The sequence below is a fragment of the Poecilia reticulata genome, linkage group LG4 (assembly GCF_000633615.1).
Source record: "Poecilia reticulata strain Guanapo linkage group LG4, Guppy_female_1.0+MT, whole genome shotgun sequence".
Classification (NCBI taxonomy): Eukaryota; Metazoa; Chordata; class Actinopteri; order Cyprinodontiformes; family Poeciliidae; genus Poecilia; species Poecilia reticulata.
This window is the reverse complement of record NC_024334.1, coordinates 28,521,256-28,539,686: the sequence shown is the minus strand read 5'-3', so window position 1 is coordinate 28,539,686 and position 18,431 is coordinate 28,521,256. Positions and strand designations below refer to the sequence as shown.

Genomic DNA, 18,431 nt, shown 5'->3' with positions numbered 1-18,431 from the left:
ACTCAGGTGATAAAGTCATGGCTTAGTCACGGCCTCCAGCAAGTTAATTCACAACATTCCAGTAAAATGGAGGTGCACATGTGCGTGTGTTGTAAGACAAAACCTGAACCTCACTGTTTCTTTGTGTGATATTGAGGAAAAAATTTAAACAAATTAGCCAAGATAAAAGTGGGAAATATGTGGATATCCTGGTCCATCCTAGGGTATCAATTCCAGATGTGTCAATCACATTTCGTATCACATTTAAGGGGAAATGGTGTCATTACTCACAGAGAATTGAGACCTGTACTAACAGATGGAAGAATATTATGTGTTGATATTAAAAAAACATCTCGAGATATCGCCCAGGATGTTTAAGCTTTGCATAAATGGCTCTTCCCTAGGGACAACGACCCCAATTATGCCACTAAATTAGTTTCAGGGTTACCTAAGGACAACAAAGTTAATGTTTTGCCCTGTCTAACACAAAGCCGTGATCTCAATCCTTTGGAAAATTTGTAGGAAAAGCTGAAAATGTGTGTTGGGCGGTCAATAAACCTGACTCAGTTATACTTTCTGTCAAGAGAAATGGACCAAAATTGTAACAAACCATTGTGAGATGATTGTGGAAAGAAACCCAAAACCTTTGATCCAAGTCATACAGTTTAAAAAAATATTTTCCCACTGTCTACCATACTTTCACCTCACCACAGCTGGTAAGTGATCTAGGTTTGCATAGATTCATCCTGTACATATTGATACTGAGCGCTTGAATAGAGGGCAGAACTGGGATTCCTTTTTTTACCTTTTTAAGATGTTTCACTTCTCATCCGAAAGACCCCTACACTGAAAAAACAGAATGGAGCTCCAACTTTTAAAAACTGAGCTCATTTTATTACATGCAGTCAAATTAAGTTTGTCAAACTTACTTTATTTTACACTTGCTTAACATGGCAACTAAATAGACTTAATATATTCACTTGGATAAACTTAATTTGATTACTTGTAACTAATTCATTCGTTTTTTAAAGTAGGACCACCTGTTTTCTTTTTTCAGTGTATAGATTTAAATAAGTGATGGGTGAGTTTCAGACTTTTGGAAGTTTGTGAAGTCTTGCATTTGAAACTGATGCACCTGTTCGGTCTTTGTGTCTTGAGTTCAGGTGTTTTAATCTGATGTGTGAATGTGTGAATGGTTGTGAAATTGCCTCAGCACAAGACTCAAAGCTGCAGGGGTTGGACTGATAGCAAAGATGACTACCTTCTTACGGTTTACTCTTTAAATTTCTACTGCTGGGCCACAACTCTGTCATCAGCTCTGCACAGCATCAAGTGAAGTGTCAGGAGGGACAAATCACTTAGATGACAGAGAGGAATACAGAGAGCACATCATTTAGCACAAGAAGAGGGAAAAACATCAACATATATCAGTGTTCTGACAGAGGAGAAAAATTACTGGATGATTTACCTCTGTGAAGTGGATGATGCTGGGACTATAAATTATATAGTCATTAGTCATTAGTTAGTCAAACATTTAAGCTTGGTGCAGTTACAAGAGGATTTTCTGTGGCGTGGACGTCAGGAAACTTGTTAGTGAGGATGGTTTTTTTTTAATTCCTCTTTATCTCTATATGCTGTCACCTTCCCTTCTTCCGCTTCTGAGGAAGCCAAGAGAGATTCCTGAAAAGATAACTATTATTAGGCCTAGTGAGCTGAGAGGAATTACCTCTTTTTGAGACATCAATGCAGTATTACCTCCTGCTTACTTTAAACAGTACAGGTTGTGTTGTTACAAAGCTGAACTTTGAGTGACCCTTGAAGGTTCAAATGTCCCTAGATGTGCATATGTGGCAATCATATTCATATTGAATATGACTGGCACTTTAAATTAGATCTTAAGTGTTGAGAAAATATATATATACATGTCCTTCTCAAAAAATTAGCATATTGTGATATAGTTCATTATTTTCCATAATGTTATGATAAAAATTAAACTGTCATAAATTTTAGATTCATTGTCTTTTATTGTTTTAATACTGATGATTTTGGCATACAGCTCATGAAAACCCAAAATTCTCATCTAAAAAAATAGCGTATTTCATCCGATCAATAAAAGAAATGTGTTTTAATACCAAAAAAGTTAACCTTCAAATAATTATGTCCAGTTATGCACTCAATACTTGGTCAGGAATCCTTTTGCAGCCTTCAATGCGGCGTGGCATGGAGGCAATCAGCCTGTGGCTCTGCTGAGGTGTTATGGAGGCCCAGGATGCTTCGATAGCAGCCTTGAACTCATCCAGCGTTTTGGGTCTTGCGTCTCTCAACTTTCTCTCTACAATATCCCACAGATTCTCTATCTCAGGTCAGGAGAGTTGGCAGGCCAATTGAGCACAGTAATACCATGGTCAGTAATACCAGYGGTTTTGGCACTGTGAGCAGGTGCCAGGTCGTGCTGAAAAATTAAATCTTCATCTCCATAAAGCTTTTCAGCAGATGGAAGCATGAAGTGCTCCAAAATCTCCTGATAGCTGCTGCATTAACCCTGCCCATGATAAAACACAGTGGACCAACACCAGCAGCTGACATGGCTCCCCAGGCCATCACTGACTGTGGGTACTTGACACTGGACTTCTGGCATTTTGGCATTTCCTTCTCCCCAGTCTTCCTCCAGACTCTGGCACCTTGATTTTCGAATGATATGCAAAATTTGCTTTCATCTGAATAAAGGACTTTGGACCACTGAGCAACAGTTCAATGCAGCTTCTCTGTAGCCCAGGTCAGGCACTTCTGCCGCTGTTTCTGGTTCAAAAGTGGCTTGACCTGGGGAATGCGGGTCCTGTAGCCCATTTCCTGCACACGCCTGTGCACGGTGGCTCTGGATGTTTCTACTCCAGACTCAATCCACTGCTTCTGCAGGTCCTCCAAGGTTTGGAATTGGCCCTTCTCCACAATCTTCTTCAGGGTCCGGTCACCTCTTCTCGTTGTGCAGCGTTTTCTGCCACACCTTTTCCTTCCCACAGACTTCCCACTGAGGTGCCCTGATACAGCACTCTGGGAACAGCCTATTCGTTCAGAAATTTCTTTCTGTGTCTCACCCTCTTGCTTGAGGGTGACAATGTTGGCCGTCTGGACAGCAGTCAGGTCAGCAGTCTTACCCACGATTGCGGTTTTGAGTAATGAACCAGGCTGGGAGTTTTTAAAAGCATCAGGAATCTTTTGCAGGTGTTTAGAGTTAATTTGTTGATTCAGATGATTAAGTTAGTTGCTCGTTCAGAAAACCTTTGCATGATATGCTAATTTTTTTAGATAGGAATTTTGTGTTTTCATGAGCTGTATGCCAAAATCATCAGTATTAAAACAGTAAAAGACCTGAAATATTTCAGTTGGTGTGCAATGAATATAAAATATATGACAGTTTAATTTTTATCATTACATTATGGAAAATAAAGAACTTTATCACAATATGCTAATTTTTTTAGAAGGACCTGTATATATATTTTAACTACATCTTCTTTTTTAGTTTAGAAGCTCAAATCATTTATATTAGAGATAAAAACCCTGTAAAAGCCATGAAAGTTAGTCTACATGCCTTTAATTCAAGTATTTCGGGTACAAATGCAACAATGACTTGAACTGATTGTGTGTGAAAACAAACACAACTCCATCAGGAGTTTTAGTAATATTCAATATTATACCTTAATATCTTCATACACAATTGTGATGCATTTAGCCACCTGTATTTAGAAACTAATCCCATTCAACTCAATGTGTTTATTTATTTTTTTAGCAAAACAGCACGTAAAATGTCTTTTTTTCTTTTGGTTTAGAACTAAAAGTGTGTTGAAAACTTGAAAACATGATTTCTAAAATGGACTACATAAAATTTGACTAAGAAATTTGTCCAGCTGTGCAGAAATTATTCATGTTTTAGAGTAGCAGAACTAGGAAACATTAACAAATTAGTCATAAGGTTATTGATGACAGTTTTATGGAACACCCCAGAACATTAGGAAGCCAATTATGTGGCACATTTTTAATAAATAAAAAACAGTGTTTTCTAAATGTTTGCTGTGCTGTTTTCTAAATGTTTGCTAAATAATGACAGCCACTAAATTCCACAAATCCAACAAAAAACTAAAAAAAACAACATGCAGGCTTTTGACTAATAAGAGTAAACTAGGGCTGCAACTAACAATTTTTGCAGTAATCGATTAATTTTAGGAATATTCAGATGAAGAATTGGCACATTCTAGAGCTTTTTCATTTACTAAACCATGTTTATGCAATATTAGAATTACATTAAAAGATGCCAATAAACACATATTTCAGATACATTTTTAAATAATAACAGTTTAAGTACTGTTTATGTATTTAAGGATTAATAAATTACATAATTAGTTGAGGTGACAATTATTTAAATAATCGATTAATTCTGATTGTTATGACTAATGATTAATCATGACCAAAATACCTTGTATATAGTCCTTAAAAACAGTTCTGCAACACTTGCCACAGTAGTTATTAATGTTACAAAAAACTTAATCTGAACTATGTTAAAAACAAATTACATCTTCCTGCTATCTGTTGCAAATGGCACTTTATAAGTGTGGGGTGCTTGATAAAAGGAGCAAGAAGGCTGTGTTATAAACACTATTCAATATTAAACTTGGTGGCACCCATCGACTTCATTTATGCAGTGACCCTTCACCTACACATGACGCAGGCTTACTTAAGTGAAAATGTGTACAAGGACTACATCTTGTGGCCTAATGGAGTATTATATGCTAGAAAGAAAAGCTAGTTTACGATTAGCTTGGTTTGAAAGTTGCGAAATGTTTGCTTGCTGCGGAAAAAGTATGTTTATTTTCAGCTCCAAACATGACTGTGCGGGGCATCTGAGCATAAGGTTTAGTGTGAATACAATACAATACAATACAATTGGGGGGCTTTTATGGAGAAAGGTTGTTGACCCCATAGGATTTTTAATATTCATACAAACATAAGTAAGTATAACACTATAATATAGCATTCATGACACTTGTAATTTATCCATGATGATAAATTACCAGAAAAAAAAATCTAAGTAAGGTTAAAAGGGCCAATCGCCTCATTTTTAATATTTGACAAAACAAAACAGCTGGAATAAACATACTGTAGATAATGTCACTAAAAGCGAATTAAATGTAGTTATTTGGTGTATTTTCATCGTCAAATTAAGGTGGATTTAGGTACAGTTTAAACTTACAGCGTTATTTTGCTTAGTTATGGCCATTATTATTATCACTAACTTGATTATTTATTAGTTTTTATGCAAATTATCAATCAAAATGATATAGAAGTAGACCGTTTTATGTTTTAATCCGACGTTTCCAAGCTTAGTTTTAATTTCCAAGACGACTTTGCCGCTCACATTATGGCGCATACATGGCGCATACACTAACGAATGCGTCATAATCATTTCTGCCTAACAAGTTATCCCCCTAAATTCCTCTTGGTGGCGCTACCGATTCCGCCCACTGTTGAGCTTGTTTCAAAGCTTTTGTTCCACTCTGCAGCACTGACCCTCGAATCCTGCAGGGGACGCTGCCCTCTAACAAACGCCTGGCAGCAACAGGGCGCATTCATTGGGCAGAATCTGCATTTTTCCTCAACTTTTCTCAACGCTCAGGCTGCTACTGTTATTAAAGACAAGGAGAAAGGAAGTAGCAGCAGGCTAGCTGGTTAGCCGAACTATAACCACACCGTTTGCTATGATTGAATTGACTTTTCGGTCCTGTTTTCTTCCTCGCTGAGACGATATTGTGTTTTTATTCTGAAACGTCAAAAAGGAGGATGCGGATATGTCTTTTTCTCGGGCTGTTTCGTCCGTTCAAACCCTGAAACTGACTGAACACTGAGCTTTGTCTGACTGGGAATCCACCGCTGCTGTTAGCCTGCTTGAATCAACTTTTGTTTCCTATCAGACGAGAAGAAAACAAAGAAACACAGCAGCGCCGTGTTTGTGAATTTAGACAAATACTCTGTTGAATCGCGGGGAATGCTGCTGTGAGGATTACACCAGGACAATGAGACAAACAGCAGGAAAAGGTACGTTAAATGAATGCTGTTAATGTAACTCGCGGCTCTGAAAGCAGCTTTTTCTTTTAAGTTGAAGCCTATCAAGTCGTTTAGACATTTTTTGGATTTCTGTTGATAAATTATTTATCTAATAAAGTAGCTGAGTGCTTAAAGGAAGTTACTGTGTAGTCACTTCTAACTATTGATCCGAGTCTGTCACCATAAACTGAGGTTTTACAGCATTTGTACCCCTCCACCCCCCCCAAAAGGCTGATTTTGGTGTTTTTATTGTTAAGAACATGGCCTGATATTTTTCCGTGTGTCTAAAGGAGTTCGGAAAATGTAGCTCGACTTGTTCAAAAGGCATAATGTGATTTATCAGCCCAAATGACAGTGGGTTGTTTTGTTTGAGTGAGCAGGAGCCTTGTTGAAATCAATGAGAATCCATGGTTTTCTAGCTGCTGCTGCTGCTGTCTCCCTGCAGTCCAGCCAGGGTTCTCCAGAAGAGAGGCTGCTGTAGCTTAACACAATCACCACTTCATGGTAACTGATGTTTTATGTGCTGCACGGGGCACAATTTATGGCTGAGTGCAGATGCGATTGCCTATGATTGGTAAAATTATATAAAACACGGGTGTGACGAGCTGTGTGAAGGTTTGATGCTGTTGCTGAACTCATGTATTTGTTGTCTAAATGCATTTTCTCACACATAACTGCTTTGTAACTTGTTACCGCTTCTAAATATATCCGACTTGATGAGTAATATTAGCAATGAGAGAGACCGACTGCTGAAAYCTTTGCCACAGCGTCAAATGTGTCACCTCTTATGCTTAGCACTGAGGTGACATATTGGTGAGATTATTCACATGACATTTCTGAAACTTCATAGGCAGGCTTCCTTATGTCAGTCTGGCAACCATATGTTGATGCCCTGATCTTTAGACTTTACTGCGATATATTTTATTTATAACATTTATACATTAGAGATGCACTTATGAGGCTTATCCTGGGCAATGCTGATTTAACCCGCAAGTTTTCACTAATGCTGATGTTTGATTCTAAGAAATATAACACACTTTGCTAAAGGTGGTAATTAGGAATCCAATTGGAAATACAGTGATTGCAAGGTTATTACTATTTGTGTCCTTAGACTTTTATAAGGTYACAAAAAGTGTGCCAATATCTATTCTGATTGTTTATGTGCTTATAGATGAATAAAGCTGGRAATTCTCAATTTTGATGCTTCAATTAATGGTTAGAATATTTAGACAATTATGTTTTTTCKATCAGAGCCGATCAAGAAAAAAAAWGTCMAATCTTTGGCTGATGACTTGGTTTATCTGTTTTACTGATGGTCTAATAATGTCTTACTGAATTAAACGCATATTTGGTTATAGTGRGTAACAAATATGGGTGCTGGGTTTGGCATTWGMTCTGGGCATCAAAATATAGTATCTGACAGATRCAAGCATGAGCCAAACAGTTGTTAGCACAGTGTGTAGCACAGTGTTTTAAAAYGCAAGATGTAAATTTCATGTCTCTAAGAAGTTACTTAGCGCAACAAAATGCACAAGCAGGCTTAATTAGCACAGTGGAGATTGAAAGAGAAAGAAAGCTTAAGGTTCTTAAACCCACCCAGATAATATGAAGAAAAAAATTATGAGAACAYCACTAATGACAAAAATAATAATATGCAAAGTGATGTGATRCCAGATACAGTCAATATGTAATGTACATTATAAATCTGGTGAGCAACAGAAGTATACAATTTACATATCTTCATATCCTTGATGATGTTSGATATACTAATAATAGCTGTAATACCTCTAATTAATCAAATGTATCATTATTGAATTAGYGCTTCCCACATAGTATGAGCTTCTTTYGTCTATTTCATAGATTACACAAATGCTGTTGTTAGGATCAGAATGCATCAATACCTCTCTGTATGTTTATACCCCGTTCCTCCTTAAAGTGCTTGAAAACGCTCAAGCGGCCTACAGAATGGCTCCCTGCCATCAATTGAAAGAAAGGGGCCATATGGCCCCCCRTTAATGGTTTCTACCCTGCTACAGATCTGACAGTGGTGGAGGATAAGACGGGGGGATGGGAAGGAATACCAGCTAACCTTCAGTTGGGAGTTTAGCACATCTTGGTGGTTGTGTGAAACTGTGGAGAAACAGATAAGTGGCACAAAGGAACTGGGTTTGTTATCKCTCATTAGTTTTGATGAGATCATGCGTGACTATTATTAGAACTGATTAGTATTAAGTAGCTTAATAATATTATCTTTCAAAATTAGTTTTATCCATTCTGTGTTTTTCAAATTACAGACTGATTGTTTTACTGTAACAAATGTATGTTTTATTTACTCTAATAATAATCCAGGTTACCTGGCAACCCTGTGGCTTTGCAGCTTGTTTTCCTCCTCAGCTTGAATCACATTAAAGACGGTTGTTTCCTTTTTTTTTTTAATGCAACACTAATCAAAACTATTTGAGTCTGGTTAGATGTGCATTTTGTTTTTGCATGATGACCTAAGAGGTGTGGGGAGCAAATTAGTACTACTGGAAAACTTGTCTCACAATTAACTCTTACAAATTTTACTTTTACAGCTTGTGAATATGTAATGCTTAAACAAAATGTTGTCCGACCTCCTCATTTGACTTAATCTAAAGCAAATTTGTAACCCGCTCTGATGAGTCTACTTTCAGGTTATTTGTGAGTTTTTGTGTTAAGTCTGAGGCAGAACRAGCGCAGAGGAACAGACTGAACTGAGCTGAACTGTGGCTGCAAAGAGATTTCTAATGAGTCCCTTTGCAGCATGCGTTGTCTCTGTGTGCAGCTGGTGCACCTGGTAATGAAGGCTACCTGAGATATGTCGTCCACATCTGCAGTCCCATGACTTTAAAGGCGATCCTCACTAGATTGCTTCATTTAGCAGAATCATGAGTGCACTTTTCAACAGTTATCCATCTCTGAACATGCGATTTCTAGTTTTACACTTCTTTTCAGATTCTGAAGACCGTTAGAGAATATTTGTATGTACTTCACTGCRTCAGGAATAATCTAGCAATTGAGTCTGAAGTAAGTGAAATTGATCTGAAACTTTGACACAGTTCAGTTTGATTGATCTGTAAGGCATTGGTCAATGTAGCTTTGGGAGAAAGAAGCATTAGGCATATGTTTTATTTGAATAAGCCTGCTTTATTTGAACTTTGGTTAGTTTTTTTGGTCTGATGTGGACCAAAAAAGCGAACTCTGGTTTGCCTACAAACCTAGGTTTTGGCTTGATTGAGGTGAACTCTGGTATGGTTCAAATGGATTTGTGAATGCCAAGCGAACTGGAGGCCACTCCAAAAGCAGGAAATGGGCTACAGCACAGGGCATTCTGGGTAATTACAACCAAACCAGATGCACGTGTTTAGCACCAGCAGGAGAAATGGCTCGTGGTTCTTTCCGACAAAAGAGAAGTCCTACATCCGCTAAAATCTGATTCCACTTCATTTTTGTGTTCAAGTTGCVCTCATGTCTTCGTCAGAGGTTGGCATGTCATTTCTTACAGTGGTTCTTGATGCAACCCCACCACAGGTGAGGGAGTAAACAGTTTAATCAGTGTGAACCAAATGAACCAAGTGTTTGGTTCGTGAGCAAACCACTGACTGTTATTACAATAAATTTTGGTCCCCAATCAAACYGAACTGTCAGGTGTGAAAACAGTCAGTTAAAGTTACCACACTCATGAGAATGAAAAGGTTATTGCTAAGGGCTTGGCAAGATATGTTAGACTTGTTGAGGCTTGCATTTCTATTTGTGTGCGCATGTATTAGGAAAACGCTTTTGTCATTCCGCTGCTGTGAAACCTTAGGACTAGTTGGGTTAGTCTTTCAACTTTTTCCCACCTTTTTCAGGCCGTAACTGTAACGGATTGTTTTTAAAATTAGACAATTCCCTACASTGTTGCCCTGTGTCCTGATACTGAAGGGAAAGAACAAGGCCAGAAGGAAGAAGTGGGACATCAGGATGCATATGGATRTGTTCATAAAGTGTGTCAGAGCTTAGTGTAGCKCCATCACCGTAATGCTCCAGGGATTGCATTTCTTTGCCAAGAGATTTCAGGAAGAACGACTTCAAGTTCTGCAGAGACTTTTGACCCAGCTTTGCTGCAAGGAGGTAACATGTTGTAGAAACTGAGCCAGGTGGGGAGAAAGTAAAGAAACAGGGTTTTCAGGTCTCCATAAGTAACGATGAAAAAATGGAGTCTGAAAAAACGCTCCTGTTATTATTCCCTTTCTGTGGTCTAAGCTGTCCCACCGTCCATCCATCGATTATGGAATATAGTGGAGGAACTCTAAATAAACGACACGACTAATCTCAGTGAGCAAATCRAAAAGCTACAAAAAGGAGGGAAGTGAAATTGTTTCTGTTCTACAAACTCCTGATTAATTCTCTCCTTGAATGCTCTTTCAGTGTGGTTAGGGGAATTTATGGCCTTTATAAATAGAGCCAGTCTTAATGAAAGAGGGAAGAATGAGGGAAAGACAGACTGACTGGTAAACGATGGTTTACTTGCAGTTAAATCGTTTGTTGTTCCTTGAACCTCACTCAGCTATCATCGCCATGCCCAAACAAATCAAGTTGATAGGGAGCAAAGCGTGATTATAGTGATGACTATGTTAAAACTCCTTGTTTAAAGTCAGCTTAGAGACTCTGTTGTGAGTCAGAAGTTTCTCAAAAATACACAGTTTGAAACTCTTCCATAGCGACGTGAATAGTGGTCTACCAGCGTCATGGAAGACGCATTAGGCTAGTTTATWGCAGCTTGTCCGCAGGGATTTTATGTGGTTTTAAGATTTTATTTCAGCATGTTTTATCTTTATTTCTTGTTGGTATTTTTTTGGCTGCAGACCCTTAACCTTTTTTTTTTTTTACCCAGTCTTCACTTTTTGACTTCATCTAACCGTGAACTTAAACTCAGAGTCTGCAACGTGTCAGCTAGAAATATGGAGCAACCACATAATGGCACTGGATAAACACAGTACTCACAAAATCAGATCCACAATAGGTTCTGGTATTATTGCATGACTTTTAAGGCTGTTTTTCACTGGATTACGATCAAGTTCAGATATGAATTCATTCTACCATATGTGTGGATAAAGACCGACTACTGCTAACTCCCTCKTTTGTCCTCTGTAGCCACTGATCTTGTCCCCTGACTCTGGATCATGGGCAAACTSGGAGAGGGCACGCCCTGAGGCTCTGTTTGCTGTTGCTCAGCGCCATAGTGCAAAATGTAATTATAAGGCCCAGGCCACAGCTAATGAGCGCCAGTTACATCTGCTTTTCTTTGTGTGTGTCTATTGAGCGATTCTCATTTATATCGGTTTCTTTTTGCTTACCTGTGTGTTTCTGGTTGTCTGCAGGATGGCTTTAGTGCTGTGGAAAATAATAAAAATAAAAACTACCATAATTGTTTGATTGAAAACGGGCCTCATTGGTTTGTCATAAACCCTGCATTTGCAGTATGAAACTGATGAAAGGTCTGAAGTCCCTGTTATGAAGTTTGATCATAAGAGTGGCTGCAAAACGTTATAACTGTTTATTTTATTTTACAAAAGACTAACTCACACCAAATGTAATTGTGCAGATAATATAAAATCTCCACATGTTCAGGAGGATAGTTATTGCAAATCATGTCTCTATGCAATCAGTCAAGCTTCTTGGGTAGAAAACTGCTACCAAATGTATTGTCTTACTTTTTTGTACTGTGCAGATGTACAGAATCTCTGGATGATTTAATGTTTGATTAGCCCTGTTCAGAAACATTTTTTTTTTTACTTCAGTTAGTGAACTTAGCTGTTGTGCTGACATCAATACTCTTCTCTGTGGATGTTGTTACTGAAGGAAGAAGTAGGCCTGTTCTAAATTGTCACAGTAATTATTGTGATAAATGATAATTTTGTTGTTTTGGTATCATTTTCAAATAATGTATTGATAATGGCATAGTAATGCAAGTTTGCTCTGTCAACAGAAACCATAAATAAAATGAATATGATGTATCTGCAAACAAAATATTAATAGTCAGAATGGAAGTTATCAAGCTTGTTTTAATTTAWCATCCGATCAATTGATTAAATAATGACTTGGGAAGAAGATTGCTTTTAGGRTCATGCTTAGAATGACGTTAGAGAAAGCTCAAATGGTTTAAGGTTTGTAGAAATGGAAGCTAGTTTCCTCAGAGGCATCTCAGCGTTCAACCAGGAAGCCACAGCATGCAGTTGCACCTCAGCAAATATAAAAAGCTGACACTATTTCAGAGCCCATCTNCAGTTACATCTGCTTTTCTTTGTGTGTGTCTATTGAGCGATTCTCATTTATATCGGTTTCTTTTTGCTTACCTGTGTGTTTCTGGTTGTCTGCAGGATGGCTTTAGTGCTGTGGAAAATAATAAAAATAAAAACTACCATAATTGTTTGATTGAAAACGGGCCTCATTGGTTTGTCATAAACCCTGCATTTGCATTATGAAACTGATGAAAGGTCTGAAGTCCCTGTTATGAAGTTTGATCATAAGAGTGGCTGCAAAACGTTATAACTGTTTATTTTATTTTACAAAAGACTAACTCACACCAAATGTAACTGTGCAGATAATATAAAATCTCCACATGTTCAGGAGGATAGTTACTGCAAATCATGTCTCTATGCAATCAGTCAAGCTTCTTGGGTAGAAAACTGCTACCGAATGTATTGTCTTACTTTTTTGTACTGTGCAGATGTACAGAATCTCTGGATGATTTAATGTTTGATTAGCCCTGTTCAGAAACTTTTTTTTTTACTTCAGTTAGTGAACTTAGCTGTTGTGCTGACATCAACACTCTTCTCTGTGGATGTTGTTACTGAAGGAAGAAGTAGGCCTGTTCTAAATTGTCACAGTAATTATTGTGATAAATGATAATTTTGTTGTTTTGGTATCATTTTCAAATAATGTATTGATAATGGCATAGTAATGCAAGTTTGCTCTGTCAACAGAAACCATAAATAAAATGAATATGATGTATCTGCAAACAAAATATTAATAGTCAGAATGGAAGTTATCAAGCTTGTTTTAATTTAWCATCCGATCAATTGATTAAATAATGACTTGGGAAGAAGATTGCTTTTAGGRTCATGCTTAGAATGACGTTAGAGAAAGCTCAAATGGTTTAAGGTTTGTAGAAATGGAAGCTAGTTTCCTCAGAGGCATCTCAGCGTTCAACCAGGAAGCCACAGCATGCAGTTGCACCTCAGCAAATATAAAAAGCTGACACTATTTCAGAGCCCATCTMCATCTGTCGTTGAACAAGCTGGATTAAGAAATATTGACTGTGTTCTTTTTAAGAAAAAAAGCTCTACATTCTATAGAGAATATACAGAAAAACTGCTGTTTACTATYTCTGCTAACCATGCTAATCATTTGTTAAAGACAGGTTAAAACTCTAAAATCTTTAGTTTTTTTATATTAGTGAAACCCTGTTTTACTGCAGTGCTTTATCACTTTCTCTACTCTAGTGCTTTATTGGGACATTCAAACACATTGTACATGATATCAGTCGTCTTCGTTCACTCAYACACTGATGTTTCCAAGCTACTGCCCAAGGACAGATTAAGACTTGTTTGTGTTTTTAAGAAATAAATGATTTGGCACACAGCAAATTGAGCTTTTTTGATTTGAATATTAAATTGGATGCTATTTATTTTCAGTGAATTTTGAAAAGAATCTGAATGTGGTGCACTTCTATATTTTTAGATGCACAAAAAATATTTAAAATGTTGGAGAGCTGCAGCGCTTTATTTTTTTGTTTTAATTAACATTTACTAACACATTACCTGGAGATTTCTGCTGTATTTGTTGCTATTTAGTGATWCAGAGAGAGAACCTTTTATCTATTTACAAAAAAAGTCCCAACAACTTACTCTAAACTTTAAGACAGAAACAAGAAAATTTGTATTTTATGTTTATTTTGTTTTGCAAAATCAAAATCGCCTTAACACGTGGAATTAAGAGGCCACAAACTCTCTCACATGCAGCATTACAATTATAGTTAATTGTTATCTGAACTGCAATGTATATCTTGTGAAAACGTTGAAAAAATTAAATTTATACCAAACTGGTCTCTCAAACTGGAAATGAGTGGAGCTGTTTAGTAAAGTTCACTGAGGTTATAATTTGTGTGAATTATATAGAAGTATAAAATACGTAAAACGTTTTTACTTGGCCACACCAGAAATCCCCTCACAGTTTTAATATATAAATTCAACTTYCTGGCATCTTTTTTGGAGGGTTTTGCTCAACTTTAAAGCAGATGGAGATCAAGGCTGTTCGTTACTCGTTTTAAAATGACGTGAGGGGAAGAAAAATGTAAACTTAGCCATGCTAGACTGTGCAGATGACAAACCATTCCCATTCGGTGTGCCAAGGCAGGAGGAASCCAGCGTATTAGCAAAAAGGACTCACCAGCCCAAATTTCTCAACTTGCAAACACATTAAATGGTATAAAACGGTGATCTATGCTTTATTGAATATGTAGACATTGTTATAGCTTTTAAAACAGCATGTGGATCAAATTTAGGAAACATTATTTGTCACATTAACCATGTTATGGTATTTTAAGTAACCCTTTCGTGTAGATTTATCACACTAAATCTACAGCTCGTGCGGGGTATGCATTTTGAATCAATTTGGTTGCTTATTTCCAGCACAAAGGTTTTTATCGGTTTCTCATTGTGCTGACTGCAGCTGTATTTGACCACTGGATGCCTGAAAGGCTGTGAACAGTGACAGGAGAAGTGAAAGAGAAGGAAAAAAGTACCAGAAGAGGTCAGACAAGAGAGGCACAGAGGGGGAAGTCGATGGAAAGAAAGACACAAACCCAATGTTGAAGGAGGAAGAAATGGAGCAGCAGCAGTAGACCTTGGCTACGTGCTCGCTATTGGCTGAACTCCCCTCTGTTCTGTTTGTTTTTGCTCTATTTTTACCATGCAGTCTGAGTCTGGTAACTGATGAATGGCTCCATATGTTGGATGGATTACATTCAACAGTGATCGCTCAGCGTGACTGGGCCAGGTAGTTCAACGGGAMGGAGACGTGATATGACCCATATGAAAAGCGGAGACGGTGATGGATTAGGAGATTGTTGGGGCTTTTGGAAAGCTGCTGGACAGTTTGTCTTTGGGGTTTGCATTAATAACTGTATATTTCACAAAATGCGATGTTTGATTCATATTGCTCAATATAATGTTCAGCTTAACAAAAATCTTAATGCATAAGTCAGTATCGCACCAGGTCACTGCAAGGTTTTCTATACATTTGTTACTACAAACTCTTAAAACGTAAGGTGGTTTTGGTCTTTTCATTTACGATTTCAAATCAAATGTTTAAATCTCTATGTTGTTTATGTCATTCTGCTACCAGTATTAAATGCTTCCAAAAATGCAAATTGTTGGGCTAAAGGAAAAGTTACACCCACCTGTCTGGACCTTTTCTTTGCAACAAAGAATAGTCTGCTGCCTACATGCGAACGGGACAGATTATGTCTTGAATAACTATGTGCTCGATGTGATGCAATGACTCTTCTGTTCTTACAATAGAGTCATGTGTTTGAGAAATGTTTTTAGTCCTGGGCAGCCCACATGAGCATGTACAATAATTCTCTCTGTCTTCCGCCTTCTCATCGCTTCCTTCTCTCCTCTCTTCCTGATTTCTTTTTTTTTTTTTTGCCTTGGCCTACAGCTGCTCCGCGTCTCCAGATGACACACTGTATGTTTCAGTGTTTGTGTCAGATGTGGTTTATTAAGCCAAATCAAGAGAGGAAGTACTTCCTGAAAAAGGAATCTATATTGGGTTACTGCTTTCTGCCCTCCTTTCAAACGCACCTGGACCGAACAAACGCTYGTCTCATTAGGGCAGCATCTTTTATAAGACATGAACATATTACATCTGTTCTATGCAAGCAATTAGGTTTAATGTTAAGATCTCACCAATACAAAATTTAACTGARCAAATTCCAGCTGATGGAAAAGGTTTTCTATGAATGTCAATTCTGTCATAAAAATAAGAATAATCTTAATTCTGTCATAGCTTCTAAGACACAAAGTTGCAACCAGATGCTGCTGAGCTAATGTGCTTAGTCAACTAATCTTCAGCAGATCTGATCACTTTTTTGGAAGCAGGGTTTCAGGATGTGGCTGGAGCACACCGGTGTGTGTGGTAAAACAATGACCGGGGGGTGGGGGAGACGGGACATCATCAGTGACCTTAAAAGAGCAATTGTTGCTGCTAATCAATCTATTAAGGGTTTTATGGCTGTTTGTTAGTTTGAACTGCATCATTCTTAAGAGAAATTCTCCACAAAGATAAAATACCTAAGAATTCAAACTTTTACTCTATGGACCTTAGCTAGGATTTTAAATATAAAAAAAATTAGAAATGTCTTTTAACAATTGACAACACAACTTAATTATACAAATTCTGCATCTGAATAAACCACAGGACATCTGGAACAATACCCCGTTGACAAATTAGACCAAAAATTAGACCAAAACCAAAAAAATTAAATGCATGACCAGGATGCTTGGCAAAAACCAAAGACATTGGCACCWCAAAGCATCTACTGAGCATGGTGGAAGAGGTGTTATAATTTTGGCTTGCTATGCAGACACYTGGCAGCAATTCAACTGACCACAAACCAAAACCCCTCTGAATACCAAAGAATTGTAAAGTCAAATGTGAGACCATCTGTCTGACAGCTGAAACTCGGTTGAAATTTGATCATGGGCTGGATAACCCCCAAATAGCCCTTAGGTCCAAGACAGACTGCCTGATTTCTAAAATCCTATGGGACTTGAACACGCCTTAATGTCAGCATTAGATATGAAAGTATCTCCTGCCATCAAAGTGCATAATAAAATATTCTAGACTGCATGGCTTGTTGCTGCAGTAGTTATTGTTGTGCTTATAATTGGAGTCTGGTAAGGTTGGTATTACTCCTGAAAGATGTGAAAGTTGTCRAAAACAACAGGTTTAATCAGCTCAAGGGATAGAAATCAATCAGTTTCGGTTTACTTCTTCCTTTCTTTCTTGATAAATTGTTTTTGTTTATTTTAATTGGATAGCTGGATCATGGTCATTAGGAACTTTTTGTTCTGTTGTCTTTTTTTTTTTTTTGTACCTGACTTTTTTGGGATATTTTTGGTACTACTGAACATGTATTGACTTATACTCATCTTTAGATTTATATCCACAATGAAAGCCATAAWTCTCTATAATCAACTCCTGGTTTACTGTAGAAAACTATACAAACATATAACTCTGGTTAATAATGACCATAAACGGAGTGTCCATCATATTTCAGATTAAATCATAGTCAATGATATAAAATAGAAATCAACTGGTCCAAGTGCTATGAAAATATTATTATGGTATGAATTATTGTTGCACTTTTTTTATTCCTGTCTTTTACTGTCATGCTTAAGTAAAATAAGAATAATAAACTATGGATAAGTACGATCTATTTAAACCTGCATGATCTAACAAAATAGGTGGATAAATTACTTGCAGCATCTCACAATATCCCACTGGTCTAAGTTTGGCCATCCAACTCAAGTCTGTAGTGCAAGGAGCTTTTATGTTGGAGCATGTGTCTTTCCTTTGAACTGTTTTTGTCCAGTGCTGACCTAAACAAGTCTATTGCTACAGCATGGCTGCGATGTCTGGTCCGGAAATCTCTCCGGAATCTCCTGTCACCACTAACCCGTATGGTATCCCAGGATGAGCCAATTTTGGAAGCAGACGCTTCTGGTTTGCATTAAGTCAGACATGCCTCAGCCTCACTGCTCTGGTGTGTCCCACATGAACCCGCTTGCTTTGAATCTCAAATTTCAAGCTCATCACGCTGATTGAGGACGTCCATGCATCGTTTTCTTCATGCAGTATTTTCTGAAATAAAATAACTTCGGGAGTTCTGTCAATGTAGGGCGTACGTTCAAACCCTGGATTATATGTTGCCGGTTCTTTGCCTGTTTTTGCATCTCCGCTTTTCTCAGTGATGCTTGACCCTGCAGTATGACTGACTGAGCCGCAAAATAATGAAGAAGCATTATATTTAAATCTAAAACAGGACTTTGGRGGGTTATGATAAGCTGCTTGCTGCATAGCAATGTCTCWTCTTGTCTCTCCTCTACTCTGTAAAAGTTGGCATCTGGACTGCGTTAAAGCAACAGTCTCAAATGTTAATGGGGGGCTGAAAGAGGAAGAGTTGGGGAGATCCTGTGATACGACAGGAGGTGGTGGGGTGGAGAAAGAAGTACTCCTGAGGAAGGAGTTAAGTACACAGCAGTAAGGCTGAGAGACATGGGGGG

The 18,431-nt window shown here is 37.7% G+C and overlaps 1 protein-coding gene across 4 annotated transcripts in view; it reads left to right on the top strand.

Annotated features, from left to right (window-relative positions):
- The first annotated feature begins 5,567 nt into the window (after window positions 1-5,567).
- myo9b (myosin IXB) overlaps window positions 5,568-18,431 on the top strand; it is a 66,360-nt gene continuing 53,496 nt past the window's right edge. For 2 of the 4 annotated variants that reach the window (XR_533593.2, XM_008407950.2), the window contains exon 1: window positions 5,568-6,066. The gene's annotated coding sequence lies outside the window, so the exon portion shown is untranslated. The remainder of the gene's footprint in view (window positions 6,067-18,431) is intronic. The other 2 variants (XM_008407949.2, XM_008407948.2) reach the window with 1 other exon arrangement.